The sequence below is a fragment of the Lemur catta genome, chromosome 19, assembly GCF_020740605.2.
Source record: "Lemur catta isolate mLemCat1 chromosome 19, mLemCat1.pri, whole genome shotgun sequence".
NCBI lineage: Eukaryota > Metazoa > Chordata > Mammalia > Primates > Lemuridae > Lemur > Lemur catta.
In genome coordinates this window covers 6,344,239-6,367,046 of record NC_059146.1, presented here as the reverse complement: position 1 = coordinate 6,367,046, position 22,808 = coordinate 6,344,239, and the positions used below count along the sequence as shown (strand labels likewise).

Here is a 22,808-nt window from a genome sequence, read left to right as displayed (position 1 = left end):
TAGAGAGACAACCTGTAAAAATTTCCTCGCCCTTTTTCCAACCCTCCCTGCTGTTACAAATCCATGTGTAGTACAGGTGGAGCTACTTTCCCTGCTCTTTGCTTGACCACAGGAATGAGCTTTGCATGAACCTGTCTTGGACTCAGATAATCAGAGGCTTGTTTCCCCTGGTCAGTGATTGGGTCAGGGCTATGCATACCCCTGAGAAGAGAAAAGAAAAATGGCTCAGAGAAGTCTGAGCTATATGTGAGGTGTATAAAATTTATCAGGCTCGGAGAGAGAAGAACTTGAGATTTCAGTTATGCCCCCATGCCTTGGGGTAACTGTGTAAAGGAATTTTTTTCCAGGCTAGCATCCTTACCCATTATCCTCAAGTTCCTGGAATTAGAGTTACAAAGAACAATGTATAGCCAATCAATATGTTATGCTATTGTAATGTAAATTCTTGGTAAACAACTTAGGAACTGCCTAATCTTTTTTCCTTAAAACTCACTTGTAGGCCAGGCAGCAGTGGCTCACACCTGTAATCCTAGCACTCTGGAAGGCCGAGGTGGGTGGATCCTTTGAGCTCAGGAGTTTGAGAGCAGCCTGAGCAAGAGCAAGATCCCCTCTCTACTAAAAAATAGAAAGAAATTAGCTGGGCAACTAAAAATATACAGAAAAAATTAGCCGGGCATGGTGGTGCATGCCTGTAATCCCAGCTACTCGGGTGGCTGAGGCAAAAGGATCGCTTGAGCCCAGGAGTTTGGGGTTGCTATGAGCTAGGCTGATGCCACAGCATTCTAGCCCAGGCAACAAAGTGAGATCCTGTCTCAAAAAAAAAAAAAAAAAAAAAAAAAAAAAACCTCACTTGTAGCTGTTGTTAAATGGAGTGTATATTCAGGGCAACGTCAATCTATGCTCCTTGTGGCCATCCTCAAGTTTTGGACTCAAATAAACTCTATAGTAAATCCTATTTTCTGAATTTCATTATTTAAGGTTGACACGACCCAAGCAGGACTGTGCCTAACTTATTATCTCCCAGCTTCAAATCTACCCTTCTTTGCCTTGTTTTGTGACCTTGGAGCTGAGCCCTGTAAATATTCCTCCTATACGTGCCAGCAGAATGTGAAACTTCATCAACGGAGGGCGGTGGAGTGACCCACAGGAAGATACTTCTCTTTCAGGTTCTGGTCCTATATTATTACTGTTTATTTAGGGTGGTGTAACAGAGGTAAAGGCTGGAAAAACAGCAACAAATGTTTTATGGGTTGTCTCTCTAAAACCCCCACCTTTTTGGGAATTAAAACCTGCATTCTTTCCCTGAGGCCAACTGAAGGGGCAGAAAAATGTTCTTTGCTGTTTGTTTTCTAGTATCTTACACCACAGATGTCTGAGATCTTCCTCACCAGGAGATAAGGTCTATGGAAACCACTATTTATAGTTAAACAACAGTAGCCCAAAGCCAGGACATGCCTGACTGCCGAAACCCCCCCTTTTAAAAATCCCTGTATTTCTGCTTAAATGCAGGTTGGCAGTCTTTGAGACACTAGTCCACTGCCCTCCTTCTTTGCCAGAACATTAATAAACTTCTCTTTCCTTTTTCTCAAGCCACTTTTCCTCGTTCTTCATTTTCACTGATTCAGCCTTGGGGACAAGTACCAAACTTTCAGTAACAGTAGGAGCCCAGGGGCTGCACAGGGTAGCTCTAGCTGTATCCTCAGGCCGTGTTCTCCCCATCAGCAGCTACTTCCTGGCAGCTTTGAGCAGCCACACCCTCAGACAGCAGTGGGCTGCTTCCACAGACCAGTGGCAGCCTGTCCATACCCTCCCACAATGGCAAGCTGCTTCTATAGACTGGCTCTGGCTCGTGCCCTATGGCAAATTTCCTTACCACCAGCAGGCTTCTGGTTCCTGCGTTAGTCACACCCTTTTCAAAGAGGTCTTGGTCTCATCCTTGCGAGGGAGAGTGCTCCTTTATTCCTCAGTTCCTTTATTGTTCACTTATCCTCAACCTAAAGTTAGTAGCTGCTCGTTTGGACCTGCTATTTCTGGACCCATGAAAGTCTTTGTTTTTGTTTTAGTCACTTTTATTTAAAAAAAATGAGGTTAACTGACTACCTTCTACTGTTCTGGTTAAAAATTGTTGGTTAAATTTTTCCTGTTCAAATTAACGAGTGTGGTTTCTGTGTCCAGACTGTTTGTGTCCTGACAGATATAAGTGTGCATCAGTTTCCTCTCTGAAGTTTTATATAGATTCTGGAAAAAAAGGTGATTTGTTTTCTTACTGGATCAAGATCTGTAAGAGTAAGGTAAGCTTGAGGCCATTGTCCCCAATGACACAAAGGCTATTTTCAGTTAAAAAAAAAAAAAGAAAAGATGAGGTCATGCACAGAGAGATAAATAGATGCAAGACAAATGAAGATGGAGACAATTCTGATGACATCATTTGATCCCTTGGTTCCAGCCATGCCTGAAGATAGCTCTCCTACATACAGACCAATCAATTCTTCTTAAGCAAGTTTGAGCTGGATTTCTGTCTCATAAAATTGAAAGAATACTAAAAATTATGACATAAAGAGCTTTGCCACAAAAGACATAACCATTCATTCACCTTTCGTTTTTGGTCTAATTGGGTGACCTTTGGAAAAGTATTAACTTCTCTGAACCTCAGTTTCTTTATCTGTAAAATGGGGTTATTAATACTACTTATTCTGCCTATCTTATAGGCTTACTCAATTCACTAAGTATTTATTGATCATCTATAGGCAAGATCTGCAGTAGGTATCCAAGGATATAGTAGCATAGGTGGGATTAGAACCCAAGTGCTTTGCTACCTACTCCAGAGTGTTTCCCACCAGCCATCATCACAAAAATAGCTAGCTTAACTGAGTGATCCTCACGTGGTAGGAGGATAAAGGTGTCATGGAGAAGTCTCTCACAGTGTAAGATCTTGCTCACCATTATATGTATTTTTGAAATCCTCCCAATTTTCATAAGATTAGAAAAGTATCATGACCTTTATTGACAACAGATACTTGGATATGTCTCCAGTATTGATTTAATAAAAGGTGAAGACAGAATATCACTGCTGTATAAAATGAAGAATTGGCAGGTATAAGGGATTTAGCATTATTTTCTTGAGACTGTCACATCGTAAGTTGATCTGAATCTATTTGTTTTCCCAGAATTTTTACTGGCTCAGTTTATTTCAAACACACCTCCCCCAACCTTGGCAATATCTTATGAGCTATTGATAAATTATTAAACTCTGATGCAAATCCAAGTGCCAAGATTAACCATAAGATTGTGTATTCGTTAGGATCTAGTCGAGGGGCAGAAAACATAACAGTTATTTTAACAGAGAAAATTTAACATGAAGAATTGTTGACTAGGTATAAAGAAATTTTATCTGCAAAGGCAAAGAAGAACTTTCTGTTATGGATATAGCAACTGCAGAAAGCAACAACTACTCTTAGGACTGGGGAAACAAGAGAGGTTGAAATGATTAAAAGTTAAAAATTTAGAGGAGGGACCCTCCCCCTTCCCCAGGGAGCTGAAACTCAGGTCTCTGAGGAGGAGGTGCTATTCAGCTGGGCTGGTGCTATTGAGTTCAGAGGCGGGGCCCTGGGGCCTGGGACCCTAACCTCTGTGAAGGGACCTTCTGCCAGCTAGTGCTGGACGTATCTGATGAGAATGTGATGAAGACAGTTCTACAAGTGCTAGAAAAACTGAAAATTAGATTCCCCCACTGCTACAGGAAGGCACTGCCCCTGCCAGGAGGGAGAAGTATTGCTGGGGTATTGCTCACTGGAGCAGGAAGCCAGAGAGCAAGGGAAGCAGACAGGCCCCTTCTTCCTCTTCCAGCCTCACAAGTCTCCTAAGCAGCCCCCTGTTGGCAAGGCTAAAAATGAGCCCTTTGGCAAAATGAGGAAATGTGGTTTGCAGAGTCCTAGCGCCAGCATCACAAAGCCAGGTATATATAGAAGGATGCGTTTGAAGCTGAGAGACAATAGCTTAATAATGGCTACGATGAATATTTTGCTCTGTCCTCGCCACAGGCTGGGGTTTCTGCAGCTGGTCTGGGGTTGGCTAACACAGTGTCACAATGGCTAAGAGAGTAGATTCTGGAGTCAGTTTGACTGGATTTGAATCCTGGCTTTGCCCCTTTCAAGCTGAGTGAGTTTGAGCAAGTGTCCAGACCTCTCTTTGCTTCCTTATCTATAAAATGTGGATAATAATATTACTTACCTTAGAGTTTGTGGTAAGGATTTAATAAGTTAACCCTTGTAAAGCAGTTAAAATAGTGCTTACCGGATAGAAAGTGCTGAGTAAATATTAGCAATTATAACCTCAGCAGAAGTGCCCCTACCAGATGCCTACTTGCCTGAGTCCTGTCCAGGTGTCCCACATAGACACCCAGAGCCATGTGCTGCTGGCTCAACTTACAGGACTGCCAGCTCCTTTCCGGAGCTTTCTTCCCATCAGTTAAACCACCTCCCTCCTCCAGGGTCCGAGTGGGTAGCTAACACCTAGCTTTCAAGAGGCAGAGGATTCCTGGTCTTCAGCAATAGATCAGCAATCCAAAGATTCCATACTCTAAGTGATTGCCTAGATATTCTAGATATCCAAGAATATACACCTCCACTGCCTCTCCTTACTTGAGGACCTTCTCTCCTAGGTTCATCACATATCTGCTGAGAGCTGAAGTGTTAAACTGCTTTTTTTTCCTTTTCCTTTTTTTTTTTTTTTGTGCTTTTGTTTCTATTACTTGGCTGCAGCAATCCTATCTTATACAACTTTCCATCAAAGTTATCTTCACTTATTTCATTCAGATAAAGTAATATTTTTCCCATAGTATTTTTGTATTTATTAGAAATCTATGTGTTCTTATTAATAAGTATCTTTTAACTTCTAATGTGTTCATTGGGATAGTTTTCTTTTTCTTCCTTTATTTTTAATTTTTTTATTTCAGCATATGACAGGGATATAAATGTTTAGGTTACATATATTGCCTTTGCCCCACTCAAGTCAGAGCTTCAAGTGTGTCCATCCCCAGACGGTGTTCACTGCACCCATTAGGTTTGAATATACCCATCCCCTCCTCCCCCCTCCCATCTGCCCGACACCTGATGAATGTTACTACTATATGTGCACTTAAGTGTTGATCAGTTAATACCAATTTGATGGTGAGTACATGGGGTGCTTGTTTTTCCATTCTTGTGATACTTCACTTAGTAGAATGGGCTCCAGCTGTGTCCAGGATAATACAAGAGGTGCTAGATCACCGTTGTTTTCTGTGGCTGAGTAGAACTCCATGGTATACATATACTACATTTTATTAATCCATTCATGTATTGATGGGCACTTGGGTTGTTTCCACATCTTTGCAATTATGAATTGTGCTGCTATAAACATTCTAGCACAGATGTCTTTTTTTATAGAATGTCTTTTTTTCCTTTGAGTAGATGCCCAGTAATGGGATTGCTGGATCAAATGGTAGTTCTACTTGTAGCTCTTTGAGGTATCTCCATATTCCTTTCCACAGAGGTTGTATTAGTTTGCAGTCCCATAAACTGCTTTTTAAAGTAGAGGAAAAAATGGAGATCTGTCATGAGCATTACAGTCCCTTTGACCTACTCTGTGCTGCTTCCTGCAAATCCTCCCTCCCCTCCTTGCCAGGACTCAGGAGATCTCAGAAAAGAACGCTCACCCATAACAATTGCCAACTGAGTTTGTGAGAGGGTATTTGTAATTTGTAAATTTTATTCCTCCAAAATTCACCCACTGCTATGAAGCTTTTGTGATATGAGTTGGGTAGGGAGCAGAGTTTGAGGCAAAGCATTTATGCTGATGTTTTGTTGGGGAGTGCAACCCCAGAGCAGCAAGAGCGAGGGGCCCTGCAGAGAGGGAGGGTGGAGTGGTAATGGACAGAGCTTCAAAAGAAAATACAGCTGATATTTTGCTCGCAAGGATGTCTCCAGATAGGCTGTATGAAACCATTGTGCCTTGATGCAGTCCATGGAAAAGTCATGAGAAAGAAATGAAATGAAATGAATTTATCTGTTGGTTCCTTCCTGCCTTATGGCTCTCATTGGTCAAAGTTTGCCTCATTTTTGTGCTTTATTTGACCTCTTTGGGTAGCTGATGGGAAATCCATATCCCATGCCGCACAGCACAGAGCCTCAGTGGGTCTGTAAGCCTGGATTTGGTGCTGGAGCTGCTATGGCTGCTACCATGTGGGGCATACTGGAGGTCACACAGTCTCTGACCTTCCCCTTGGAAGGAAAAGACCTTCAGCACTGTTAGGAAGAGAAGCAATGGTGGCAGCAGCCAGAGCTTTCTACTGAGCAAGTGGCAGGGGGCAGATGACAAGAGCTAATCTGGGGATGTGCTTAAATTGGATCTGATATAGACAATAACAGACATGGAGTAAATTCGAGATTGGAAATATTTAGAAATATGAATGAAAGCAATTGGGGAAATGGGAAGTTCTAGAAGAAGGATATATCTGTAATATGGATTTATAGAGCATGGAAGACAGAGGTCTCTGTTAACACATGGAGCCAGAATGTGGGGCAGGCAGCCCTGCCCCGGGAAGAGGAGGCCTGGTCCCAGTTCCTTCCCTTCTCTTATCTGTGGGATGGTCTTGGATTAGTCTCTTCATCTCTTTGAGCCTGTGTTTACTTATTTAAGAAGTGGGAGAGAATGAATCAAAGCTAACTTTTTGTTCAGTTCTAAGATATATGTTTTAGAGAGACAATTTTGCAGCAGTAATTTACATGTAGAGTCTTTTCAAATTTTGCTATATAAAAAATGAGGAATTATAGTCAAGAGTATCTCCAGACGGAAACTTATTTTTATCTTAAAGTATGCACTAAGTGGGTCCCATGATGAGCTACTGCTCTGGGAAGTCAGCCAATCTGAATTCTAGGCCTGACTGTCAGCAGCCAGCCATCTTATTACGTGTAAATCAACTAACGTCTATCTCTGGGCTTTAGCAAAACACAAGCTCTAGGCTCCAATCACGTTGGCTGCAGTCCAAGCATAAGCACTGACCAGCTGTGTAACCTTGGGCCTGACCTGTGCTACTTGACCTCCCTGATCCTTCTTTTCCTTGTCCTTAACATGAGGTAAGAATAGTTTAATACCTATTTAGAGGGGCTGCTGTGAACAAATGCATATAAAATGTCTCATATGAGCATACACCCAAATGTTCATTCATATTTCCTTTTTTGTAAAAAGAGGTAGGTAAAGCCATGGATCCCTAAGACCCATTTCAGCACTAACATTCCGTGATTCCTACCCTTATTCATTACTTGATTATTACAATTGCTTAAAGAGCACTTATTATTAATAGGTGTTTAGTCCTGTACTACCTTGCCCTCAAGAAGCACACAACCTGGTTGAGGCAGTCACATAAGATGAGAAACCATACACAGTAATCTATAATATTATGGTAAGGGACAGTATCTTAAAAGCACAATAAATCTTATTTAGAGTTCTAACATTGATGACTTATCAAGCACATTATTCTGGGAAAAGCCACTTTGTCAGTGTTGGAGAATATGCTTATGACAGGTCCTTACAGTTCTTTAAAAAATTATTTTATAAATGCCCATTAGTATATGTTCAACTGATAACTAATGGAGTATTATTGGAAGCACTGTTCATATAAGAGTTTTCTTCTAAAGTCAGAAGCATGGTAAATTATATATTATTGCTTAGTCTAACTGTTCTTTACAGTGATATCATATTTCTAATGGAAAAATTAATATTAAAATTAATATTAGATTGGTGACTTGAGTTGAATTGAAATGGAAATGCTTTCTGTTGCCTTAACAGTGACCATGGATAGCTTGTTGGATTCAGTTAGCACAAAATACTCCAGGCAAGAAATACGGGGCAGTGTCTTATTATTCATCAATAGCAAAGTCTCTCTAACCATTTAGGGAGCAAAACTAAATGCAGGACTGAAAAACCCCACTCAATTTTAATTATGAAGATAGAGAAAAAAATCAGGAAAAGTATATTATTCCAAAATTATGTTTGGATTAGGAAAAAATCATGTATTAATGAGTAATGCTGGGCAAAATGGAAAAATCTGCAGTTTTTTAGGCATTTAATAAAACATGAAGAAAAATAATTTAAGAAGGTTTAAGGCAAGACTCCTAGAAAAGTTTATTTTAGGGTATTTAGGAAGATTCCATTATAGGCTACAATGTGTTGTGGTGCTAAGGATGTTGAACTTGAATTTAGAACATGTTGGTTCATCTTTAATCTGTCAATTACTGCTTTTACTTTGGTCAAAGGTCCTACCCTCTCCATGATTTGTTTTTTTTTCCCCTTTTTATTTTACAGATCATTTATAAGGAAGCTACCCATGATTTGGCTACCTATAAAATTGAGGGCTTTACAATTATTTCACATTTGTTATGTGTCATTTATTTATAGTGTTATCAAATTTTACATGCACATGATTTAAAAAGATAAGTAGTTTTATAAAACTTCTTTGAAAAACAGCAGCCCTTCCCCTAACATTTTCCCATCCTCAGAGTTATTTCTTTTAATATTTGCCTCTGTATCTCTTAAGTTACAGGCTTAAAGTGCTAGTTTTTAAACAATTGTGGTAAAATATACATAAGACCATTTTAAGTGTACAATTCCATGGGATTAAGTACTTTTCCCATTGTCATGCAACCATCACCACTATCCATCCAGCTTTTTCATCATCCCAAACTGAAACTCTGTACCCATTAAACAATAACTCCCCATTACTCCCTGCCCTCAGCCTCTGGTAGCCACTGTTCTACTTTCTGTCTCTGTGTGTCTAACTACCCTAGGTACGTCATATTGTATGGAATCATGCAATATTTGTCCCTTTGTGACTGGCTTATTTCACTTAGCATAATGTCTTTCCAGTTCATGCATGTTGCAGTATGCACCAGAATTTCCTTCCTTTTTAAGACTGAATAATATTCCATTGTATGCATGTATCACATTTTGTTATCCATTCATCTGTCAGCAGACATTTGGGTTACTTCCACATTTTGGCTATACTGAATAAAGCCACTATGGACATGGATGCACAAATATCGTTTGAGTCTCTGCTTTCAATTCTTTTGGATATATACCCAGAAATGGAATTGCTGGATCATATGGTAACTGTGTTTAATTTTTTGAGGCACTGCCATACTGTTTTCCATAGTGTCTGCACCATTTTATATTCCTACTAAGAGTGCACAGGGTTCCAGTTTCCCCACTTTCTCTCCAACACTTGTTATTTTTTTTCTTTTTCTTTCTTTTTTTTTTTTTTTTGAGACAGAGTCTCACTCTGTTGCCTGGGCTAGAGTGAGTGCTGTGGCGTCAGCGTAGCTCACAGCAACCTCAAACTCCTGGGCTTAAGCGATCCTCCTGCCTCAGCCTCCTGAGTAGCTGTGACTACAGGCATGCGCCACCATGCCTGGCTAAATTTTTCTATATATATTTTTAGTTGGCCAGATAATTTCTTTCTATTTTTAGTAGAGACGGGGTCTCACTCTTGCTCAGACTGGTCTCGAACTCCTGACATCGAGTGATCCACCCACCTCGGCCTCCCAGAGTGTTAGGATTACAGGCGTGAGCCACCGCGCCCAGCCCTATTTTCTGTTTTGCTTTTTTAAAATATGAAATGCTTTATGAATTTGTGTGTCATCCTTGCAAGGGGCCATACTAATATTCTCTGTATTATTCCAATTTAATATATATGCTGCCATAGTGAGCACACTATGTATTTTTGCTTTCTACTTTCTGGAAGATTTCCTTATCTTCTAACCTTCTATTAAGTTTTTGTTTCTGCTCTTATACATGTCATTTCCAAGAACTTTTGGTTTCCTGAATATTTCCTTTTTAAAAGAACATCTTATTCTTTTTTATGGATAACATAACTTTTCCTATCTGTCTGAGTACATTAATTATAGTTATTTAAGGCCTTATTCTGCTCCCAATGGTGTCTACTTCTTCAATTTGCCTTTTCCCTCCGATTTCTTTGTTTTAGCCTCTTTTATGCTATAGCTTGCCCTTGGATATCTGGTGATCCCTGGCCAGCTCCTATATATGAGCACTGAGCTGTTTGGAAGCTCTGGGCTTATTGATTATGAGTTCAATTTGAGGGTGATTTACCAGGGACACTTTATGTGTATATTTGAATATATTAATTTGGACTATTCAAGTTCCCCAGAGAAGTATTTTTTAATTTCCTACTTAAAAGACATAGACCTGACTCCCTTTACACTGGAACTCATCAACAAAAGAGATTGGGGAGGAATGGGGTGTCTTCTCAACATTCAGTATGTCAATGTTCTGTTAATACCTCTGGGTTCAGTACAATACTCCCTTCTGGACCCAATATCCCCTGGTCCAGAAACTCTGTTTTCTATGTCCAGAGAGTAAACCTTCAGGGTGTAGACAGGGTGTTGGAGAGGCATTTGATTTGCTGCACTGAGTGAGAGAGAGTGATCTGAGGACCTAACTGCTTCTTAAACAAACATTAACCCCATCCTTCAATAACCCTGGTTTTGTAGGGACAAAACCTTTCAGAGCTACGTGGTGCTGCCAGTTCCAGAGACTTCCTGGATTCTGCAGTGAAACTGGTTTGCTTCTTAGGTTTCCTCCTCCAGGTTTGGCATTGAGGTCCACATCAGTTATCTGAGTCAATTATCTCTCATTCACTATTTTCCAGTTTATAATATTTTGTTGCAGTGTTTCCTCTCTAAGATGCTTTTTATCTTGTATGTTTTACAGTAATTGTTTACTATCATTTTTGTAGAATTTGGAGGCAGGGAAAGTAAATATGTAGGCATTCAATCTTCTCCTTTTCCCCAGAATGCTACATATTTCCTAGTTCTAATAGTCTGTTAGTCTAAAATGTGGATGACAACCTTTAAATATAACCTAATCTCAGTTATCCAAAGTTGTGTTGTAGAAAGATATAGATTTTCCTGATTTCTGGGGCCTGTCTTCTCATACTAGCTGTTCACTTGCTTATCACTTGTTATACTAGTGTTCACCATCACTGTCATAGTAGACGGTGGCTGAAGGTGTGATGAAATTCCTAATGACTTTTTTTTACAACTCATCTTTTCTGGTAAAGAGGATGCAGAAATGGAAATGTTAAGAGTCCTGGGTAAAGTGAGGGTTTACTGTTTTAAATTATTTATGGTGCCTCAGCCCCGTTAGTTTTAAAAATTTTAATGTTTTAGAATCATATTTCTTTCAACAAATAAGAAAGGAATACCTCATTTCAAAATGCTATATTTGCACAAAATACTTTCATGCTATTCTTTGATCACACTAATGACATGAAACATGTTCAGATTAAGAAACTGAGGCATGAAAGAGACCAGTCAAATAAACTCCTTAAGTGTATACTGCTAATAGGGATCTTTCTGGGGTCAGGAGAAATCATAGTTTTCTTCTTCATCTTATCATCATGGGGTGGTAAGAACTGTCTACTCTCTTGGGAGGAGTCCAGTCTGGGAGGAGATTTGGGGCAGAATTCCTACCATTTGTAACTACTATTTACTGAGCATCTACTAAGTGCCTGGCTATGTGCAAAATGCTTTACACACATTGTCTCATAAATCTTTATTATGATCCGCTTTCTTTACAGATAGGACACTAAGATTAAGGAGGTTAAGAAGCCTGCTGATGTGCACATAATTTGTAAATGCAGGAACTGGATATGGAGCCAATGTCTCTATGACTTAAAGGCTCAGGCTCTTCCCACAAGCAGCTTCCTTCTAGGCATGGGTCAGCAGCTTAGTCTAGTGGTGAAATAGAGGGAAAAGGGTAATTACGACACGGTGTGATAAGGGCTGGTGGGGTTACAGTGTGGGGTTACGAGAACCTGTAGGAGGGAAATCTGGGCAGCTACCTGTAGGAAATCATCTAATCAGAGACCTGATGGAGTGGTAGGAGCTGGCCAGGGAAGAAAGGGCTGAAGAGTGTTTCAGGCTAAGTGATCAAATGGACATTCCTGTGCCTTGGGGAAATCAGAGCAATTTAACAACGAGTGCCATTGGGAAGGAGGGATGGCAGGAGGCAGAGAGAGTAAAAAAGGGCAAGTGGAAAGGGTTGGGGTGGGGAAGCGGACTACAAAGAGCCTTTAAAATCTAATGAGGGAGTTAGGGCTATCCTCAGTCCTAGCTGAGGAATATGGGGAATTATTTAAGGGCTTTTAGCAAGGAAGTGCATTTTATACAGATCATTCTGTAGCTGCAGAGAGAATGAATTTGGGAGGTGCTAGAATGGGGGAGGAATAAAAAATGATTCCCAGGTCTCTGTCTTGGACAAGTGGACAAGGTGGTGCCATTCACTGTTTCACAGGGAACAGCCTCAGGGGGGAAAAAAAGTGTATTACAGTACTAAGGGGAGTGAGCTGATTGATTGGAGCTGATTTTGCACAAGAAAAATCAGTATATGTTTAGAACTATCATAATCTATATCAGATTCAGAATCAACTTAAATTTTAAGAGATTTGGGCATTCTTGTACTCATTTCTGTATCCTTTCTCAGTTTTAAAAAAAGTCTTGATTTTGTGCATGACTTTAAAAAAATTAAACTGAATTATACAAGCAACAGTGGCTTTCATAGTTTTATTGTTTTAGGTGATTTTCCTTATAAAACCACATATTTTAGATGAGTTTTCTTATAAAACCACGTATATGTCTATATATTTCTGGCATAATTCCATTCTGAGGCCTTTCTAATGGAACGAAAAGGTGAAAATTGCAGAGGATGTTAAACTCTTTAATGACCAGTGCATTACATGACTGTTGCTTAATGGCATTGTAAATACTTACAAATGACTAAAGCATATTTAACTTCGTTCTCCAGGAAACTTAAAGCAACCGGGGCTATTCTGTTAAGTTGACCCATCAAAATGGCAGTGACATATGAATCAACCAAATAAAAGGAACTTCCAGGACCCGTTGAACCATCCGTGCCCACAGCGCCGTTTATCCTAGAGTCTAAAAGTAGAGACCTTCGCTTTCACCGCTCAGTTCCCGAAAGTTCTGCTGACGTTCGGTTTTCTCCAGGAGGGGCCAGATGCAGGTTGCAAGCATCCTGCCTCCCATCCTAGTGGGGGGCTCAACGCTGCTCGCAGCCGAGGGCATTTCCCAGGTCCAGACGCAGAGCGAGCTGCGGGGAGCACCTGTGTACCTAACAGCGCTTCTCAAACTTGCACCCAAGGCACCTCCGCAGAACCCTACCCCAAGGGTCTCTCTCACCCCACTACATGTATTTCAAAGTCATGCGTTACTTTAAGAATGAATGACAATGTTGCATTCTACCCCCGCAGCTTGTTCGTATGAGTTTGAGATAAAAATGAAACTTCAAATCCCCCCACCTCCACGCATGCCTTGTCAGGTCCAGCTACGGCGCCACAGCTTGCGCCCCCACTTCCCCCCGTCCCCGGCTCTCCGCCGGGGTCCCGCTCTGAGGAGCCGGGAGGAGAGAGGCGCACAGTCTTTCAGCCTGAGGGGTGGGGACGTGGGCGTGGCCTCTCGAGTCCCCGCCCCCTGCAGGCTCCTGGGTGGGAGCGGCGCCCGGGGCGTCCCCGGGGACCGCAGTCCGGAGCGCGGGGCAGGCTGCGGCGGGCCGCCGGGGCGCGGGCGCACGTCTGCGGACGGAGCCTGTGCGTGAAAAGTAACTGCAGCCCCGATGCCGGCTTGCGGCGGCCAGGGCCGCCTCCTCCGCTCTCCCTCAGGGGCTGGTTCCGAATGGCGGCGTCCCTAGGACCGTAGGGGAACCAGTCATCTCAGGGAGACCCGCCCCCGCCTCGAGTTTGCTGGCGCTGCGTGAGGAGGAAAATAGCCGCCTTCGCTCTCCCGAGAGCCGTATTTAGTCACCGCCGACCCATCCCGCCTTCCCCAGTCAGGTGCGAGTCGCAGATTCCGGTTGGGTTCCCCGGACTCGGAGACAGACCCGGAGGAAGAGTCTCGGGTTCTGCGCGTTTGCCTCTGCAGGGTGGAGAGTCAGAACCGGGACTTCGATTGTACACGTGGGGCGTAGCTGTGGGGGACCCCGTCGCCTGGGGAACAGTCTGGTTCCGTGACTGAGGTCAGACTGCACGGGTCGTGAGGAAGCGGTTTTATTCTTGTTTGTTTTTCCTGTCAGGACTAGATGAAGCATCTGCCTACCGAGGGTCTCTACAGAAGTAAGAGGCACCCCGTGCTGAGCTAGTTAGTACTCGCCCCTACTCTTTCAAGAGAAACACACAGGTTACTCTTGTTTGCTTTTGAACTTGGAGAACTGTCAGATGAAGTGAGTGTGTGTATGTGTCTATTCAGGCCGTCGCCCGGATGTGGCATCTTTAGGTCACCCCTAAATTCAACGCTGGGGAAAAAAGTCTCACTCAAAAATCTCGCTCCTCTTAGGGCTCCCGGGGGTCCACTGTGCAGGGCAGCCGGACAGCACTTGGGCAGCAACAATAACATTTAGAACATTTATTGAGGATTACGTGCTACGCATGATGCCAAGTGAATTACGAATACAATTCAATATGAAGTGCTGTGCTGAGTGTTTTAATTCAGTGTTTAGTTATGACAAGCATATGAAGTAGCTGCTCTCGTAAGACCCACTTTACGAAGTCAAGTAACTTTCCTGAGGTTACGTGGTGTCTAGTCCATCTTGTGTTGCCATAACGAATTGTCTGAGACTGGGTTATTTACAAAGAAGTTTATTTAGCTCATTCTTTTGCAGGCTGGAGAGTTCAAGGGCATGGCCCTGGCTCCTGGGAGGGCTTTCATGCTACATCATAACATGGCGGAGAAGGTCAAAGGGGAAGCAGACACACGTGAAGAGAGACAAGACACGAGGGGCATCCTGGCTTTATAACAACTTACTCTCAACAACTAATCCATTCCTGTGAGAACTAATCCAGTCTCACCAGAGTGAGGGTGACACCAAGCCATTCACTAGGGACCCACCCCCATGATCCGAACACCTCCCACTAGGCCCCATCTCCCAACACTGCCACATTGGGGGTCAAATTTCAACATGAGTTTGGTGGGGACAAATTAACCATATCCAAACCATAGCACATGGCTAACAAATGGTGGAACCAAATGCAAACCCAAGCAGTTTAGCCCATCACTAGGGCCTGGGAGCCCTGTGTAGACCCCCTTACCTGCAGACAGGTTCCCAATAGCTTACAGCTGCATCTTCTCTCAAGAATTGTCCTCGCTGATGGAAGCTATATCAGGAAATGCCTAGGAGGTTGCACCCTAAGACTTTCAGGTGTGGTCGATAGCTAAAGGATTACTGATAAGGGAGTCTTTGGACCAACCTTACTGCCTGAACAGGGAACACCTGTGTGGCATCATTCACTCTCCACAGCTTCCTGTGGGATCAGGCTGGGGCTGGACTGCAGCTGGCCCCACATCTTTGCCTTGCGTCTCCCTTTTCCTTGTTCTGCTCACTCCACTTCCTTAGAGTTTTCACCTGACAGCCTCAAATCACTTACGCAAGATTCCTCACCTGAGGATCTGCTGCTATGAAACCTGACTGAGGACAACTACTGCACTGTACTGGGTGGTGAAGTTTTCATTCTTTCTCCACTAGAGGTATTTCTTTTTCTTTTTCTTTTCTTTTCTTTCTTTCTTTTTTTTTTTTTTGAGACAGAGTCTCACTTTGTTGCCCGGGCTAGAGTGAGTGCCGTGGCATCAGCCTAGCTCACAGCAACCTCAAACACCCTGGCTCAAGCGATCCTCCTGCCTCAGCCTCCCAAGTAGCTGCGATTACAGGCATGCGCCACCATGCCTGGCTAATGTTTTCTATATATATTTTTCATTGTCCATATAATTTCTTTCTATTTTTAGTAGAGAGGGGATCTCACTCTTGCTCAGGCTAGTCTCAAACTCCTGAGCTCAAAAGATCCACCCACCTTGGCCTCCCAGAGTGCTAGGATTACAGGCGTGAGCCACCGTGCCTGGCGTAACTCTTTTTTATATAAGTAGAAAGAGTATACTCTAAAATAATGATAAAAAGTATAGCATAGTAAATACTAGGTAATAGGAATTTTCAGCTCCATCATATTATGGGACTATCATTATATATATGGTCAGTTGGACAAAATTTCATTATGTGGCATGTGACTGTATATAGCCATATGTATTTTTATGTAGACATTTTAATTTCTGAATATGAAAAAAAATCTATTCTTAAAAATTCTCTGATTCCTATGTTTGTTAGGTTGGAGCAGTTGTATCTCTAGACTTAACAAGAAAAAATTCTTAAGGAAGATGGTAATTCCATTCCCAAGTGCTTCAAATGCTCCGGAAGTATAAAATTAATTTTTAAGCCTGAGAAATGTATTTAGTATTGGCATTTCTTCACATCCCTCAAGTAGACTGTTGAGAAATCATTGTGGAATTATAGTATAATACAAACGTAGAGTACAGGTCCATATGAATATTTTGTGGTTTATTGTATGTCAATTTAATGCTGCAGAAGCAATGAGCATCCCTGGAATCCTTGTGTCAATGAGATATGGAAGAGGCTGGTGATCCAATTAGTGTAATGGGCATCTGGCAGCCAAATGCTGCACTTCAAAACCTGGCTGAGAATGACTGGCCCTCATCCACACTTTCACAATATGAACGAGAGAGAGCAGGATGTGGAATCCTCCTGCTTTTTCTGTGATGCTTTAAATCCAGCTGGGTCTTGAAAACCAGACTTTTTTGCTTTGGAGCACTTGTCCATATATTAGCTCTTTCCCTCTGTCCCTTCTCCTCCCTACATCCCCTTTTTCTTGTTAAGTCTAGAGATACAGCTGCTCCAACCTAGTATGGCGCCTGTAATACTAGCACTTTGGGAGGCTGAGACAGGAGGATCACTTGAGGCCAGGAGTTCGAGACCAGCCCGAGCAACATAGCAAGACCCCATCTCTACAAAACATATAAAAATTAGCTGGGTGTCGTGGTATGCACCTGTAGTCCCAGCTACTAGGGAGGCTGAGGCACGAGAAAGATTGCTTGATCCCAGGAGTTTGAGATTCCAGTGAGTTATGATGATGCCCCTGTACCCTAGCCCCAGAAAGAGAGCAAGACCCTAGCTCAAAAAAATAAAATAAAATAAAAATAAAATTGGCAAGTGAGTATAAATGTTGTGTTGTTTAGGAAAACGGTTCACTGGTTCATTGCTAGGTTTATAATTTGAAGTTAAAATACTTGTTCTCAGGGACATGCTGTGTTGCCGCTGAAACCCTTAATGATGAGGCAGGAGCTGTGTGTGATTCTGCTGTTTGGCAATCCCAGTGTATTTTGTTACACAAGCCTGCATCAAGTGGAAAGCAAAGTTTTTCATTTCATTATTTTTGGGGAGTAATTATGTGTTTAACAATTTCCATAGCAAGCTCAGGGGTGTACTATAATTCTCTTTTATTTAAAAATATTTATCAGCTAACTCTCATGAGACATGCAGCCTTAGTGCGAGGATAATGGTGATCTAACAGCAGCTACTCTAAGTTGGTTTTTTATTACTCATAACAAATGGCTTTCTGAAGCTATTTAGGCCATGCATTCCTACTCTGCCGTATAAATCTTGATGTGCCAGGTACTGGAACGATTGCTTAGTTGATCCCTTGGGAAGGCTGAAGTGAAAGCATTGATTAGACTCTTTTGGGCTGAGAGCCCTGTTCAGCTATTTAGCTAGCAGGAAAGTCTTTGTTTTTTCATTAGGGAACCTAGTGGCAGCAGAATCTTGCCTGCTTAGATATATTTATTATTATTAGTGTGGTCATAAGTACTGTCTATTGTCTATTGTCAATAGGCCATTGTGGAAGTAAAGGAATGTGCTTGAGTCTGTGTTTGATTAGAATTTTCTAAATGGATATCTTTGTCAATACTTATCAGATAAAGCTCATGAGATTTTCTGTGTATAAATCATTCTGTGATAGTCTCCTCAAATTCAGAGTAGAATGTACAGTAATCTGATTTGAAAACGTCATGAGAAATTTCTGGAACATTTTAGTATTGATGAATATCAACTTAATAGATGGGTGCTACCTGCTTCTTTACTGACTCAGTGCTACGGGAACTTGATAGATGGCAACTATTATGGCCATAATAAGTGCCATATACTCAAATTCCTATGAAAAAAAGCATCAAAACTACAATGATATATAGGATGTGGTTTTCTTTTTAAATACTATATTTGATGTATTATTTATGGACTAAAAAAGGTGAGCTCCATTAACCCAGTGACCTTTATTTTTTCCCAAGCAGGATAATTGCATTCTAAATGGAAAATAGGAACAGAAAGTATTGTAAATACAACTGCCTGAACATGCGGGGCTGCTTGCTTCAGCCTCTGAAAGCATTCAGAGGGTTTTAGCATAAATTTATAAGCAACTCAAATTCTTTACCAAACCAAGTAGAGAAATGCTGCCAACCTGTTAGCATCAGGAAATTTTAATAATGTTCCTGGTGTTAACGTCATATTTTCTCTATGCATTTCATGTTCTTTTTAAAGTAACAGTCAAGGACTGAAATTATAGCCTTACACTAAGTGTCACTGTGGTGTATCTCAACCACTGCAGGGACATGCTCGTGTTTGTGAGTGTTGTGTGCATCCTGTGTGAAGATCATGAACTGAGAGCCCCCGCTCAGACTACCTTTTATAGACCTTCTGGGTTTTCTGTTCTGATCACATTGTCTGGTTCTTAAGGGACTAATTTTGAGACCTTCCTGGGATCCCACCAGGAGAAGGATGGAGGCCTCAGTTCTGCTCTTAGGTCCTTGGTGTTCTGAGGCCACAGAGAGAATCCGAGGGGAGTTGTCAGTGGGTTCTCAAATCCTGTTGTAGTTCATGCACCACTGAAATTCTCTGACTGGTCTTCACCAATCTGAGGTCAAATGAGAATGACATGGATAGTGTACCTTTTTCTCAAAGCTGAATTTATTCACATTTTAAAACCAAGGTCCTCTGTTTTTTAGATTTTGCCTTTTTTTTTTTTTTTGGTGCTTAAGGTCATTTATTTTATGAGAAACTATGTTGAGACTCCGTGGTAGTTTTAATGTTTTTACCTGGCATACACAAAGAAGAGGTTGCCAGTTGTATATCATATTCCTCCACTCCTACCATTAAAAAAAAATTAACTGATCTGGGAAACACCCAAATGTGGAAACCAGTATACTTTGTCAAACTGTTTTGTTTTTATGAGGATGTCAATCTCAGTGTTTGTTAGGAAATGCTTCTTCTATATTTCTGGTTTGCTATTATCTGTGCCACATTCTCTATCAAAACAGTCTTGTTTAGCCCTTAAAAGTATGGACTGTGAGCCCAGGCTACCAGGGTTCAAATTTCAGTGCTGCCACAGTGAACATTGGGCCACTTATTTAGCCTTTCTGAGCCTCAGTTTCCCATCTGTGTAAACAGCAACACTACTAATTGGTAGAGGTGTTAACAGTGACCATTAAGTGAGTTAATATAGTTAAAATGTTTAGAAGAGTGGCTGACATATATGACATATACTGGCATATATGAATTTTGCAACTGATCATATTATCCTTCTTTGCTTTGATAACAGGATATTTATAACCAGATTTGCCCACATCTAGCCCAAGATTATGTGAGATGTGATTTGATGAAATACTATAGCCAGCTTTCTATTTCCCTGTGTCTTCTTTCCTCCCTCTGACTCCCTGACCTATTTATTTTCACCACCGTATTATGTGTATTTTTAACAAATCCCACAAATATTTGGATTGGAGTAAGATATAAATAAATCGAATAATTAACTTTAAAAGTTCCATGTCCTGCTCCAAGCCCTCCTGTATTGTTTCAGGCCAGAGTGACTTCACCATCCTCTGACTTCAGAGCTGTTTTGATTATCCAACTCATTTAGCCACCTGTAGACTCTTAGAATATCATGTGGCTATGGTCATGAGGCACCATGGGACCCAGGGAACTGGCTGCCGGAGAAGAGGCCTTCGAAAGAACCAAGATCAAGTGGGAGAAGATTACGGGAACTATCGAAGTTGTAACTCAGTGTCAAACGCTACCATTTATTGAACACTTAAAAAAAAAAAAACACTTAGGAGGCTGAGATGGGAGGATCCCATGAGACAAAGAGTTGAAGGCTAGCCTGGGAAACACAGTGAGACACCATCTCTACAAAACCAAAATGAAACAAAAAACTGGGTCTGTGTTAAGTATTTTACTTGTATTATCTCATTTAATTCTCACAATCATCCTATTACCTATTATTCTTTTTCTCTTTCATAGATTAAGGAAGGAAAGCTAAGAGATGTTAAACAAGTTGTTCAAGATTCCAACACTAATAAGCAGTGGAACTGGGACCTCACACTCAGAGTCTACTCCTAACCACTATGGTTTCCCTATGTGAAGTTATTCCCAGTGAGTGACACAATAAAAGTTATAGGCCTCCTGGTAGAGTTCCAAAAGATTGCACTGATAAGCTTGCAGAGATGGTTGTGAAACTTCCTAACTTTCTGGATAATAAAAATGGTCTTTCTATTCATTTGTGCCAAGACTTGCTGTATAATGGCACATCCTATAATATGGCACCAGAACACTTGTGCAGACCTAGCTTTTTTGCTTGACTCACCATCTTAATCATAGACTTGTGCATGCTGTGCATACTGTGTGGTTCAATCGTGGGTAGAAGTGTTTACTTATTGTTGTATATGCCTAGAAATTTTCCCTAAAAAAGCTGGGGTTGGGTACTGAGAAGTAAGCAGTTGGCACTCCTATGCCACCTGGCACTTGGCAGTCAAGCTCCTCTCCTGAGCAGTAAGGGAAACCTCAGCAGTAGGAATTCATCTCAGGACATTAGCAAACCTCAGAAATCAACAACTGCCCTGTGTTTTGGAAAGCAGTTTCGTGCTGGTGCATCTAGAATGACGATGGGTTCTCTGCTCCAGCCAGGCAGTGGAGCAGTCTCAGCAGTGTTTGCCTTTGGGGGAAAAACAAATACTGTGGCCAGGACTGAGTAGCCACAGGAAACTTGAAGTCCTTGTTTTGTATTTTGAACATGCATTATAGGTTGTATCTAAAATTGAGTGGGTGGCTATCAGTAGTACTTGTGTGGTTGCCTAAGAAAGTCAGAGTTGGCTATTACAGTTCACAATTTTCTCTTCCTGGTTTTGTCTAGTTTGTTGTTGTTTGCTCAGACACTTGATACATCAAAACCATTTTCGATTTTTATTGGATCTGGAATACTAGAAAAGAGAGTTCTAAGCACTGAGAAATAAATGGCCCTCTGGGCATGGTGATTAATCCTTTTTGGCAGCATGTTGCTGATTGTTCATCTGAGGTCCAGATTTTACAAAAGCTTGTTCCCAAGAAGTACTTAGGAAATTGAGTGATCTTTGGATATGTATTACCCAGTTATTCACAGTGCACTTATCCTTTCTAGTCTTGCCTTTATTTCAGACTTGTTCAGTAGGAATAACTTATCTCTTTCTGAGCAACTTATTCCAGAAGTCAGAAAGCAGTATAGTATAATGAATAGAATTTTGCAGTCAGAGAGGTAAATTCTAATCTTGACTCTGCTATTCACTTGCTGTTTGACTTTGGGTACATGACTTAGCCTCTCTGAGCCTCATATGGCTCATATGTAAATGGGGATGATAATGCCTGTCATGCACAGGGGACAAATTTAACTCAAGAAAGCAACTCAAGGTAGTTACTGAGTCCTTACTATGTGCCAGGCACCGTTCTAGGCCTTATAGATGCCATGGTAAACTTGAGCTTCAAAGGGGAGAGCCAAGCTATCAAGTGATTATAATAAAATAAGAAGATAGGGAGAGTTAAAAAAAAAATCAATGCCTTGGTCACATCACAGAACAGTTAAATCAGAATTTCTGGAGGTATAGCCTGAGATCAGTAAAGTTCCTCCCCAGGTGATTCTAATGTGGACCCAGGTTTGAGAAACACTGGTTCAGGCTGTGATCAGGGATGTTTACCAGAGGCAGCTGAAGCCTTGAACTGAAGCCTGCTGGATGTGCCAGAGGTGGCTAAATGTAGAGAGGAGGGAACTACCTGCAAACAAGAAAAGCTCTGCATGTGTGTGTGTCTGCGTGTGTGTTTGTATGACGAGCGTATGTGTATGTAGAGCTGCAGGGGGGAAAGAACGTGGTACATTCTGGGGAAATGCAGTGAGTCAGACAAAGAGCTAGAGAAGAGTGAGGTAGGAGAGTCAAGCCAGGGCCAGACACTAGGTTCTGGAATCTCATTCTAAAGAAATGGCTTATGTACAGCGGTCAGTGCTGGCACACAGCAGGCCCTCAGAAAATGACAGCAATGGGTGTCAGCAGGAGATGCTTGAGTTCTTAGAATCCTTTCCTCCCAGGAAGGAAGGGACATTCTGACTATGTCTGCTTAAGGGTCACAGTGGAAGACTAATTCTCAGAACATTTGATCTGCCAGCCATCTGAGTAGGAAGAAGAGGTTGCTGCATCTGGATGGCTGGTTTCACCCCATTCAAATTGTACCTTCACAGTCTAGTGAGTGACTAGTTACTCACTAGATATTTTTTTTATCATAGTAAAATATACATAATGTAAAATTGACCATCGTAATCATTTTTTAAATGTATGGTTTAGTGGCATTAAGTACATTTACATTATTGGTGCAACCATCACTACTGTGCATCTCCAGAACTTCATCATTCCAAAATGATACTCTGGGCCGGGCGCGGTGGCTCACGCCTGTAATCCTAATACTCTGGGAGGCCGAGGCGGGTGGATTGCTTGAGGTCAGGAGTTCGAGACCAGCCTCAGCAAGAGCGAGACCCTGTCTCTACTAAAAATACAAAGAAA

At 41.7% G+C, this 22,808-nt stretch overlaps 1 non-coding gene across 1 annotated transcript; it reads right to left on the bottom strand.

Moving 5' to 3' along the window:
• Window positions 1-9,638: 9,638 nt before the first annotated feature.
• On the bottom strand, window positions 9,639-9,743 carry LOC123624876. The gene has a single exon (XR_006730240.1). It is a non-coding gene; the product is annotated as a U6 spliceosomal RNA (small nuclear RNA).
• Between the last annotated feature and the right edge of the window lie 13,065 nt (window positions 9,744-22,808).